Source organism: Heterodontus francisci, chromosome 34, assembly GCF_036365525.1.
Source record: "Heterodontus francisci isolate sHetFra1 chromosome 34, sHetFra1.hap1, whole genome shotgun sequence".
Lineage (NCBI taxonomy): Eukaryota > Metazoa > Chordata > Chondrichthyes > Heterodontiformes > Heterodontidae > Heterodontus > Heterodontus francisci.
In genome coordinates, this window is record NC_090404.1 from 37,934,405 (window position 1) to 37,942,642 (window position 8,238).

An 8,238-nucleotide genomic window follows, 5' to 3' on the forward strand; every position below is an offset into this window, starting at 1 on the left:
TCCTTAATGAATCCTTTGCTTCAGTATTCACGAGTGAGAGGGACCTTGTCGTTTGTGAGGACAGCGTGGAACAGGCTGATATGCTCGAACAGGTTGATGTTAAGCAGGAGGATGTGCTGGAAATTTTGAAAGACATGATGATAGATAAGTCCCCGGGGCCATAAGGGATATACCCAAGGTTATTACGGGAAGCGAGGGAAGAATTTGCCGCGGCTTTGGCGATGATTCAGTTTAGTTCAGAGATACAGCACTGAAACAGGCCCTTCGGCCCATCGAGTCTGTGCCGACCATCAACCACCCATTTATACTAATCCTACACTAATCCCATATTCCTACCACATCCCCACCTGTCCCTATATTTCCCTATCACCTACCTATACTAGGGGCAACTTATAATGGCCAATTAACCTATCAACCTGCAAGTCTTTGGCATGTGGGAGGAAACCGGAGCACCCGGAGGAAACCCACGCAGACACAGGGAGAACTTTGACGATCTTTGCGTCCTCACTGTCCACTGGAGTGGTACAAGATGATTGGAGGGTGGCAAATGTTATTCCCTTGTTCAAGAAAGGGAATAGGGATAACCCTGGGAATTACAGACCAGTCAGTCTTACGTTGGTGGTGGGCAAATTATTGGAGAGGATTCTGAGAGACAGGATTTATGATTATTTGTAAAAGCATAGTTTGATTAGAGATAATAAGCATGACTTTGTGAGGGGCAGGTCATGCCTCACAAGCCTTATTGAATTCTTTGAGGATGTGACAAAACACATTGATGAAGGAAGAGCAGTGGATGTGGTGTATATAGATTTTAGCACGGCGTTTGATAAGGTTCCCCATGGTAGGCTCATTCAGAAAGTAAGGAGGCATGGGATACAGGGACATTTGGCTGTCTGGATACAGAATTGGCTGGCCCATAGAAGACAGAGTGTGGTAGTAGGTGGAAAGTATTCAGCCTGGAGCTCGGTGACCAGTGGTGTTCCGCAGGGATCTGTTCTGAGACTTCTGCTCTTTGTGATTTTTATAAATGACTTGGATGAGGAAGTGGAAGGTTGGGTTAGTAATTTTGCCGATGACACAAAGGTTGCTGGAGTTGTGGATAGTGTGGAGGGCTGTTGTAGGTTGCAACGGGACATTGACAGGATGCAGAGCTGGGCTGAGAAGTGGCAGATGGAGTTCAACCTGGAAAAGTGTGAAGTGATTCATTTTGGAAGGTCGAATTTGAATGCAGAATACAGGCTTAAAGACAGGATTCTTGGCAGTGTGGAGGAACAGAGGGATCTTGGGGTCCATGTCCATAGATCCCTCAAAGGTGCCACCCAAGTTGATAGGTTTGATAAGAAGGCATATGTTGTGTTGGCTTTCATTAACAGGGGGATTGAGTTTAAGAGCAGCGAGGTTATGCTGCAACTCTATAAAGCCCTGGTTAGACCACGCTTGGAATATTGTGTTCAGTTCTGGTCGCCTCATTATAAGAAGGATGTGGAAGCTTTAGAGAGTTTGCAGAGGAGATTTACCAGGATGCTGCCTGGACTGGAGGGCATGTCTTATGCAGAAAGGTTGAGGGAGCTGGGGCTTTTCTCATTGGAGCGAAGAAGGATGAGAGGTGACTTGATAGAGGTGTATAAGATGATGAGAGGCATAGATAGAGTGGATAGCCAGAGACTTTTTCCCAGGGCAGAAAGGGCTATCACCAGGGGGCATAATTTTAAGGTGACAGGAGGAAGGTTTAGAGGAGATGTCAGAGGTAGGTTCTTTACACGGAGAGTGGTGGGTGCGTGGAATGCACTGCCAGCGGTGGTAGTAGAAGCAGATACATTAGGGACATTTAAGCAACTCTTGGATAGGTACATGGATGATGGTAGAATGAAGGGTATGGAGGTAGTTTGATCTTAGGGTAGGTTAAAGAGTCGGCACAACATCGTGGGCCGAAGGGCCTGTACTGTGCTGTACTGTTCTCTGTTCTATGTTCTTTGATATGAGGGTCCTTGAGAGAGTTCAGAGGAGATTTAGCAGAAGGGTTCCAGGGATGGAGCATTTTAGTTACAAGGTTAGGTTAGCATCCGCAGTATTTTGCTTTTATTTTAGGTTGGCAGAGCTGGGGTTGTTCTCCTTAGAACAAAAGAGATTGAGGGGAGATTTAATAGCAGTGTACCAGATTATGACAGGCTTGGATAAGTTAGACAAGGAAAAATTGTTCCCATTAACAGACTGCACAAGGAGTAGTGACCACAATTTGCCAGTTCTGTGGAAAAAAAGGATGTGGGGGAGTATGAGGAAGAACTGTTTTTATATCTCAAGTGATAATGACCTGGAACTCGCTGCCCACAAGAGTGGTGGAAGCAGAAATTATCAATGCCTTCAGGAGGAATTCTGAGAAAAGCAGACTTGCAGGGCTCCGGGCATCGAGCCTGACTGCGTTGCTCTGTGCAGAGATGGCATGGACCGAGTTGTCTCCTTCTCTGCTGGAAATAACTATGAGGTTTTGCAGTGTTCTCACCACACGTGGCTCCTTTTCCTTTGATGTCACATCACAGTTCTCTTGTTCCCCTTCTTCTGGCCAGTTCAGACTAATGAATGACTGCTCTCTGCACTGGACAGCTGTTTCTCATTGCACCCCGTTTCTAAAAGTCTATGCTCTAGGTGAGGCTCGAACTCACAACCTCGGCATAGCTCATTAATTGTACTGCTGCATAAGTACCACGTGCTTACCGATTGCGCCACTGGAGCCACATTGCTCCCTTCATAGTATGGCGAATTGTAGGCAAGTTAGCTGAACATCAGTCGTCTGGAAAATGTCCGAATCTATCATCAAGGAAGTATTAACAAGCACTTGGAAAATCATTGTCTGATCAAACAAAGTCAACATGTTTTTACCGAGTGGAAATCTTGATTGACAGATTTATTCCAGAATTCTGAGGATGTAACTGAAAGGGCAGAAATGTAGTATAATTGGATTTCCAAAAGGCATTCGGTAAGATTAATACATTAGATAAAGGCTCATGGAATTGAAGTAATATATTAACATGCAAGGAGGACTTAGAGGTAAACAGACAGAAAGCAACGAGTAGGGATAAATGGAGCATTTTCAGGATATCAGACTGCAACTCGTGGAGTGCCTCAAGGATCAGTGCTGGGGCCAAAGCTTTGTCCAATACGGAGAGTGTGGTGGAAGCGGATTCGGTCCTGGGTTGAAGAGAAGATTGGTCCTTATCATCATTGATGCCAGCCTCGAGAGAATTCCATTAAATCCACGTGCTGTCAAGAGACGGGTGAAAGCACTGAATATAGAAAACACGATGGGCCCTGACACAATTCCAACTGTCATACTGAAGACCTGTGCTCTAGAACCAGCTGTGGCCTGAGAGACGCTGTTTCAGTATAATTGCAAAACGCACATCTTCCTGACAATGCGCAATTTGCCCAGCTATGTCCTGTCTACAAAAATCGGGAAAAGTCCAATCCGCCCATTAACGACCCCATCAGTCTACTCACAATCATCAGCAAAGTTGTGGAAGGTATCGTTGACAGTGCTATCAATAACCACTTACTCAGTAACACATCGTTGACCGATGCTCAGTTTGGGTTCCACCAGGGGCACGCAATTCCAGACTTCATTACAACCTTGACCAAACATGGAAAATAGAGCTGTTTCCAAGAGGTGACAGTGACTGAAATTGACATAAAAATAACATTAGACCTAGCATGGGATCAAGGAGCCCGAACTAAACTGGAGGCAATGGGCAAGAGGGGGAAAATGCTCCACGAGATGACGTCTTACCTAACACAAAGGTATGTCCCAGGGGGAGTGTTTGCTCGAGTGGTTGGGGGGGATTGAACTAAAATGGCAGGGGGATTGGAAACTTTGCAAGGAGTCAGAGGAAGGGGGAATCAAGGACAAGAACAAAAGACATTAAGGGGAATAAGAAAAGTGCTAGGCAGAGAAATCAAGGGCCTGAATCAAACAGGGCCACAGTGAAAAATAGTGGGAAGGAGACAAGCAACGTAAAAAAGACAAGCCTTAAGGCTTTGTGACTTAACGTGTGGAGTATTAACAATCTTCTTCTTTGGCCTCCTTGTCTCGGGAGACAATGGGTAAGTGCCTGGAGGTGGTCAGTGGTTTGTGGAACAGCGCCTGGAGTGGCGAAAAAGGCCAATTCGAGAGTGACAGACTCTTCCACACGTGCTGCAGATAAAATTGGTTGTCGGGGCTGTTACGCAGTTGGCTCTCCCCTTGCACTTCTGACTTTTTTCCTGCCAACTGCTACAACAGGCCATAGATAGGATCGTAGAATGGACAGAATGGTGGCAGATAGAATTTTATCCTCACAAGTGTGAAGTGATGCATTTTGACAGAAGAATTAAGAAGAGGCAATGTAGACGTAATAGCATAGTTCTGAAGAGTGTGCTGGAACAGAGTGACCTGGGAGTGCTGGTGCATAGATCTTTGAAGGTGGCAAGATATACTGAGAGAATAGTTAGTAAAGCATAAGGAATCTTAGGCTTAATAAAAAGAAGTACTCAGTACAATTATGGTGAACCTTTATAAAGCTCTGGTTAGCCACAAATCTGTCCTGTTCTTGTCACCACATTTCAGGAACAATAAAGGTAGGGGAGGTCCTTAATGAATCCTTTGCTTCAGTATTCACTAGTGAGAGGGACCTTGTCGTTTGTGAGGACAGCGTGGAACAGGCTGATATGCTCGAACAGGTTGATGTTAAGCAGGAGGATGTGCTGGAAATTTTGAAAGACATGATGATAGATATATCCCCGGGGCCATAAGGGATATACCCAAGGTTATTACGGGAAGCGAGGGAAGAATTTGCCACGGCTTTGGCGATGATTCAGTTTAGTTCAGAGATACAGCACTGAAACAGGCCCTTCGGCCCATCGAGTCTGTGCCGACCATCAACCACCCATTTATACTAATCCTACACTAATCCCATATTCCTACCACATCCCCACCTGTCCCTATATTTCCCTATCACCTACCTATACTAGGGGCAACTTATAATGGCCAATTAACCTATCAACCTGCAAGTCTTTGGCATGTGGGAGGAAACCGGAGCACCCGGAGGAAACCCACGCAGACACAGGGAGAACTTTGACGATCTTTGCGTCCTCACTGTCCACTGGAGTGGTACAAGATGATTGGAGGGTGGCAAATGTTATTCCCTTGTTCAAGAAAGGGAATAGGGATAACCCTGGGAATTACAGACCAGTCAGTCTTACGTTGGTGGTGGGCAAATTATTGGAGAGGATTCTGAGAGACAGGATTTATGATTATTTGTAAAAGCATAGTTTGATTAGAGATAATAAGCATGACTTTGTGAGGGGCAGGTCATGCCTCACAAGCCTTATTGAATTCTTTGAGGATGTGACAAAACACATTGATGAAGGAAGAGCAGTGGATGTGGTGTATATAGATTTTAGCACGGCGTTTGATAAGGTTCCCCATGGTAGGCTCATTCAGAAAGTAAGGAGGCATGGGATACAGGGAAATTTGGCTGTCTGGATACAGAATTGGCTGGCCCATAGAAGACAGAGTGTGGTAGTAGGTGGAAAGTATTCAGCCTGGAGCTCGGTGACCAGTGGTGTTCCGCAGGGATCTGTTCTGAGACTTCTGCTCTTTGTGATTTTTATAAATGACTTGGATGAGGAAGTGGAAGGTTGGGTTAGTAATTTTGCCGATGACACAAAGGTTGCTGGAGTTGTGGATAGTGTGGAGGGCTGTTGTAGGTTGCAACGGGACATTGACAGGATGCAGAGCTGGGCTGAGAAGTGGCAGATGGAGTTCAACCTGGAAAAGTGTGAAGTGATTCATTTTGGAAGGTCGAATTTGAATGCAGAATACAGGCTTAAAGACAGGATTCTTGGCAGTGTGGAGGAACAGAGGGATCTTGGGGTCCATGTCCATAGATCCCTCAAAGGTGCCACCCAAGTTGATAGGTTTGTTAAGAAGGCATATGGTGTGTTGGCTTTCATTAACAGGGGGATTGAGTTTAAGAGCAGCGAGGTTATGCTGCAACTCTATAAAGCCCTGGTTAGACCACGCTTGGAATATTGTGTTCAGTTCTGGTCGCCTCATTATAAGAAGGATGTGGAAGCTTTAGAGAGTTTGCAGAGGAGATTTACCAGGATGCTGCCTGGACTGGAGGGCATGTCTTATGCAGAAAGGTTGAGGGAGCTGGGGCTTTTCTCATTGGAGCGAAGAAGGATGAGAGGTGACTTGATAGAGGTGTATAGGATGATGAGAGGCATAGATAGAGTGGATAGCCAGAGACTTTTTCCCAGGGCAGAAAGGGCTATCACCAGGGGGCATAATTTTAAGGTGACAGGAGGAAGGTTTAGAGGAGATGTCAGAGGTAGGTTCTTTACACGGAGAGTGGTGGGTGCGTGGAATGCACTGCCAGCGGTGGTAGTAGAAGCAGATACATTAGGGACATTTAAGCAACTCTTGGATAGGTACATGGATGATGGTAGAATGAAGGGTATGGAGGTAGTTTGATCTTAGGGTAGGTTAAAGAGTCGGCACAACATCGTGGGCCGAAGGGCCTGTACTGTGCTGTACTGTTCTATGTTCTATGTTCTTTGATATGAGGGTCCTTGAGAGAGTTACGAGGAGATTTAGCAGAAGGGTTCCAGGGATGGAGCATTTTAGTTACAAGGTTAGGTTAGCATCCGCAGTATTTTGCTTTTATTTTAGGTTGGCAGAGCTGGGGTTGTTCTCCTTAGAACAAAAGAGATTGAGGGGAGATTTAATAGCAGTGTACCAGATTATGACAGGCTTGGATAAGTTAGACAAGGAAAAATTGTTCCCATTAACAGACTGCACAAGGAGTAGTGACCACAATTTGCCAGTTCTGTGGAAAAAAAGGATGTGGGGGAGTATGAGGAAGCACTGTTTTTATATCTCAAGTGATAATGACCTGGAACTCGCTGCCCACAAGAGTGGTGGAAGCAGAAATTATCAATGCCTTCAGGAGGAATTCTGAGAAAAGCAGACTTGCAGGGCTACGGGCATCGAGCCTGACTGCGTTGCTCTGTGCAGAGATGGCATGGACCGAGTTGTCTCCTTCTCTGCTGGAAATAACTATGAAGTTTTGCAGTGTTCTCACCACACGTGGCTCCTGTTCAAAGAACAAAGAACAAAGAACAAAGATAATTACAGCACAGGAACAGGCCCTTCTGCCCTCCAAGCCTGTGCCGATCCAGATCCTCTCTCTAAACATGTCGCCTATTTTCGAAGGTTCTGTATCTCTTTTCTTCCTGCCTATTCATGTATCTGTCTAGATACATCTTAAAAGACTCCATCGTGCCCGCATCTACCACCTCCGCTGGCAATGCGTTCCAGGTGCCCACCACCCTCTGCGTAAAGAACTTTCCACGCATATCCCCCCTAAACTTTTCCCCTTTCACTTTGAACTCGTGTCCTCTAGTAATTGAAACCCCCACTCTGGGAAAAAGCCTCTTGCTATCCACCCTGTCCATACCTCTCATGATTTTGTACACCTCAATCAGGTTCCCCCTCAACCTCCGTCTTTCTAATGAAAATAATCCTAATCTGCTCAACCTCTCTTCATAGCTAGCGCCCTCCATCCCAGGCAACATCCTGGTGAACCTCCTCTGCACCCTCTCCAAAGCATCCACATCCTTTTGATAATGTGGCGAACAGAACTGTCCGCAGTATTCCAAATGTGGCCGAACCAAAGTCCTATACAACTGTAACATGACCTGCCAACTCTTGTACTCAATGCCCCGTCCGATGAAGGAAAGCATGCCGTATGCCTTCTTGACCACTCTGTTTACCTGCGTTGCCACCTTCAGGGAACAGTGGACCTGAACACCCAAATCTCTCTGGACATCAATTTTCCCCAGGACTTTTCCATTTACTGAAAAGTTCACTCTTGAATTGGATCTTCCAAAATGCATCACCTCGCATTTGCCCTGATTGAACTCCATCTGCCATTTCTCTGCCCAACTCTCCAATCTATCTATATTCTGCTGTATTCTCTGACAGTCCCCTTCACTATCTGCTACTCCACCAATCTTAGTGTCGTCTGCAAATTTGCTAATCAGTCCACCTATACTTTCCTCCAAATCATTAATGTATATCACAAACAACAGTGGTCCCAGCACGGATCCCTGTGGAACACCACAGGTCACACGTCTCCATTTTGAGAAACTCCCTTCTACTGCTACTCTCTGTCTCCTGTTGCCCAGCCAGTTCTTTATCCA

The 8,238-nt window shown here is 45.8% G+C and overlaps 1 non-coding gene across 1 annotated transcript; it reads right to left on the bottom strand.

Moving 5' to 3' along the window:
• Positions 1–2,635: 2,635 nt before the first annotated feature.
• On the bottom strand, positions 2,636–2,730 carry trnai-uau (transfer RNA isoleucine (anticodon UAU)). Its single transcript has 2 exons — positions 2,693–2,730; positions 2,636–2,671 (listed from the first exon to the last, which is right to left on the bottom strand). It is a non-coding gene; the product is annotated as a tRNA-Ile (tRNA).
• Positions 2,731–8,238: the final 5,508 nt, after the last annotated feature.